This window comes from Etheostoma spectabile, chromosome 16, assembly GCF_008692095.1.
Source record: "Etheostoma spectabile isolate EspeVRDwgs_2016 chromosome 16, UIUC_Espe_1.0, whole genome shotgun sequence".
In the NCBI taxonomy this organism is placed as follows: Eukaryota; Metazoa; Chordata; class Actinopteri; order Perciformes; family Percidae; genus Etheostoma; species Etheostoma spectabile.
The window spans coordinates 19,061,558-19,065,881 of NC_045748.1; positions in this window are offsets into that span (position 1 = coordinate 19,061,558).

Below are 4,324 nucleotides of genomic sequence, written 5' to 3' on the forward strand. Positions count from 1 at the left end.
TCTCTCTCAGTCTCTCTCAGTCTCTTTCTCTCAGCTCATTGATATGCCTGATCGTCAGAGGCATCGCTGAACTGGCTGATTGTCATTTTCAGCTGCAGTACCACTGATGCATTTCATTTCCTCCCTGGGCTCTCTGTTGGTGTGATTAAGCACTTGCTGCAGTCAAACGAAGTTGGATTAATAGCACCCTGGTTTGTTTATTGCTTAGAGGCAAGCTTTATAATATTTACACTATTCATCAAATCACCGCAAAAGGATGTATAGTGGGGCTGCATTGGGAGAAGTTGTTCTATTCTATATGGGTGATCCTGACTGCTGTTGCTGTTCCTATAGCTCACCAAGGGGGTGCAGCAATAGGTCGATGTGAAAGTCAGGACGTCAGGTGTTGCTTTGTCATTTATAGTCTGAGGGCAAATTCTCAATCTGACTGGATCCTTTCCAGAAGCACAGATTACACCGATTTCAACTTTTGGCAAACATATTTAAATCATCTTTGAATATTTGACTTTTGAAAATGTGATGTGACCTTTCTCTTCAAAAACCGAATTTGGTGACCTTTTCTGGTATTTCGAGTGTCATCGTGCACTCTATGTGTGATGGTGCCATGTGAAATACAAGCAGCATTCAAACCCGTCACTGCTGGCATGCACCCTAGCTTTTGCTAAACTCTTGATAGATGTTGTGTCTCCACGTTAAATTGAATTAGACGCAGCTCCACATGCCAGCTTGAACAGAGCAGAGGTGGGCAGTGTGGGGGTTTAATTAGGACGACAATCTGGACTGACTGTGCCTCTGTGTGGCAGAGGAAAAGGATGTGAAATGCCCGCTGAGCACCAAAGATTGTGTGGGCATTTCATTGCAATTAATACAGCACCACACATGCCATAATATAATATGCCTTTTTCTATGTGGGTGTTTGTCGACAGATCCTGTGTATTACACTTTATGGTGCCCCCTCTCCTCATCCTAGTGTGTATAGATAATGGGCAGCAATAATTGCATTCATCTCGGTCACATGGTTGTGTTAATGTATGATGCAGTTACTGTGGTGATGACAGCTGCAACAAAACAGCATTTACACATCAAGCCGAGGTGTGTGGTTCCAGAACTGTGTGTCTCTTAAGGTCAAGTTTTTCTTGCTCTTTCAAATTCATCAATACACTCAGTAGAACAGGATTTATTTTTGCTGTTTATTATAGAGACAATAGTCTCCTGAGAGAATGAGAGCAGAGAATAAATCACAAACTGTGGAAAAGCAACAAAATGAAAATGTTTCCTGATACAATAATAGGTGTCTAGGAGAACATGGCCTCAAGTAAAAACAAAAAAACATTTCAACATTTCAATCCCAATACAGAATGTCCTTGGTGGCATGCAGAAGAGTAGTCACTGCTTGTCCTTTAAGGCATTTTGGTGCCTTTTTATTAGTTGGTAAACAGATAGTAAACACTGGAGAGCACTATGAAATATAGGGGGAGAGAGGGAGGGGGGGTGATAACATTTAAAATGGTCCCCAGCTGAGGACGTTGCACATGAATACAAAATACACAGTATGCACCTTTTAGACTACAAAACCTCCCAACTTCTTTCATATTCTGTATTATTTCAGGAAAAGAACATTTCTTTGTACATCAAGGTGTATTGACACCTTCTACAAGAACTTCTGAGCAATTCTTTTTGAACAACCCTGCACAAGTTACAGAGAAAGAAAGAAAGAAGGGGAGAGAGAGCAACAGCAAATGCCACAAAAGGTTACATGAGGATATTCCACAACAACTTTTTATTAAATTTACAGTGTGCTGATCCTGACTGCTTAATGTTTCTACATGTGTCACACATACTCTACATACAGTACACAACCCAAAAAGTCTGCAACATTTGGGTGTTAAAGTTTTGCTCTAGGCCAGTTGGTCTTTGGTTAGTTTTTTTTTTTAAAGTTTATTATTTAATTTGACCTTGTGACAATTTTTGAGCTCTTTGTTCTTGTGATTACCTAATGTGTTTCTGTTGTCCTGTCAAGCATGTCTATCCTTGTCAGTCTGTCTTTGTGTCATGTTGTCTATTCAGTTTCTTTGTTATTTGTTCATGGTCGTGTGTTAACCGTGTTATTTCTGTGTTCTCTGTTTTGTATTCCTTGTTCTATCCATGTGTATTTTTTATGCTTCAGTTTCCTGTTTTACTTTGTAGTTTCTGTTGCTCCTGTGCTGTGTCTTTCTTTACTTCCTGCCAGTGATTGTCTGCTTTCGCCCTGATGGGTTCCACCTGGACTTTTTGGTCCAAGCCTGGTGTTTCCTCAGACATGACACTGGGGGGTTCTGTTTGGGTGTCAGATGTCTTCTGGGATGGTTTAAGACAGCTAAAACCCTTAGAGAGTAAAGAATTCTCAGTGAATATAAAGTCATGTTGTATTATCATTTTCATCCATGGTGAGTTCTGTAGGGTACTGTAGGCAAAGGGCTAGAAGTTAAAAGCAATTCAGTAAAAATGACAGAGCCTGCAGGCAAGACACACTGACACACTGGAAGATGTGTGTATATCAGGTGGATAAAGATTTTATGTCACAGCAGCTTTAGCTGTCGTTCCAACAATAAAGCAGTTTCTCTATTCAGCCTTTGGGCCCAATGCAAAAGGAAGTCCTTTGAAAAAAGGTTATCGTTTATTTAACTTGTCCATGGGTGAAATTTGTTGCAAAAGGGGCGCTTGCATGTGAGGTGGTAGCACGCAAAGTTTGCCAGCCAAAAGTGTGAAGGCTCATAATGAATTGTAAATTAATTTTGGCTCACAGATCTATACCGCTGACATTTTGTAATATTAAGTGCAATAAACTCAAAGTAATTTCCGAAAATCTACACTCTGAGGAAATTTCAATCAATCCAGTATAATTCATTTCAAGTATAAAAAGGTCTCATAAATCATGAGTGACATTTTCAGCTCTCACACTAAAAGTGTTATTCCCCACTATCTCACCCAGACTCCCAATCACCTGTGTGGGTTTCGTTTTAGTTTTTTTACTTCACTTCTTGCTTGTTTTGATGGATTCATGCAAAGGCCTGGGGAAAGGAAGTACGGACAGTCAATTTGCTAAAGTAAATTGTAACAATTTCCGAACTTGCTTGATCAACCTTGATCTTAGTGACTGTTGAGAATTTACAGTATTAAAAACCCAAAATAAATTTGATATGGTGAAAAAGCCAAAGGCTATAGCTTATAGTGTACCTGCACTAATTTTACATCACAATCATTAAAGCACCTAATCAGAATTAAAAAGGTTTTATTGCCACAATTTGAAAACTTATGTGGAATTTGCCTTGGTGAAAGGTGTATGCATTAACAAAAATATCAAACATTAAAGCTGCAAGCAGCGTTGAACGGGCCCCCGCTCCCCCCGTTGTCCCCGTATCGGGGTTACTAATGGACGCCGCTCCTTGCAACAGTGCATTTACTAAGTTCAATGATTCCTCACACAAGCTGGAAAAGGGGGCGTGGCAAACCTTTACCTACAAAAAAGGAAGTCTTTGCTGAGTTCATTGAGACCTCACATTAGACTCTACCTTAAAGGGGTTACCAGTTATAAAAAGGAGTGTGGCTACACCATAGGGGGCGGGCCAAAAACATCACCAATGAAGAAGGAATTCTCCGCTGAATTCAACGACCCCTCACACAAGACTCTACCTTCAATAGTTCAGTATTGGTCAGTATCACATGTAGACCACACATTATAAGTTTCATGTAAATCGGATGATGTTTGTCATACAAGGCAGATTTCCTATTTCCACTAAGGGGCGCTATGACTTTGACTAAATATTGGGCGTCAGATGTTGTCAGGGTTGGACTCTTGTGAATCCTGAAATTTTTTTGAGCCAGTTGGTCTGTGCAAGTATTCCTCCAATGAAGTTTTTTGTATTTTGTGACATACCGTGTACAAAGTTTTTTCAGTCTACGTTAAACGTACTGCGGGGGCTCCATTTTTATAACTTTGTAGGGGGCGCTAGTGAGCCATGTTTGTGCACTTTCCCAAAACCCTTAAAATACATATATTTTCACCAGAATTGATGTGACCGCCAATTTTGGTGAGATTTTAAGAATTTTAAGCCCCTCAAAAAGGCAATTCATTTTCTATAGCGCCTTTACCGCTGTTGGTGCTCGGGCCCTAATTAATGTAAAATAAAGAAATACGGAAAAAAATATATACATACAAAGTAAATGTTTCATAAGAAAAATGCTGAATGGGTTAAATGCAACATTTTCAAAAAATATATAGAATATGCAATGAGCAGATGTAGTCCAGGAAGAAGGTTAGAGGTTATTGTAGTGAAGGAGGCGG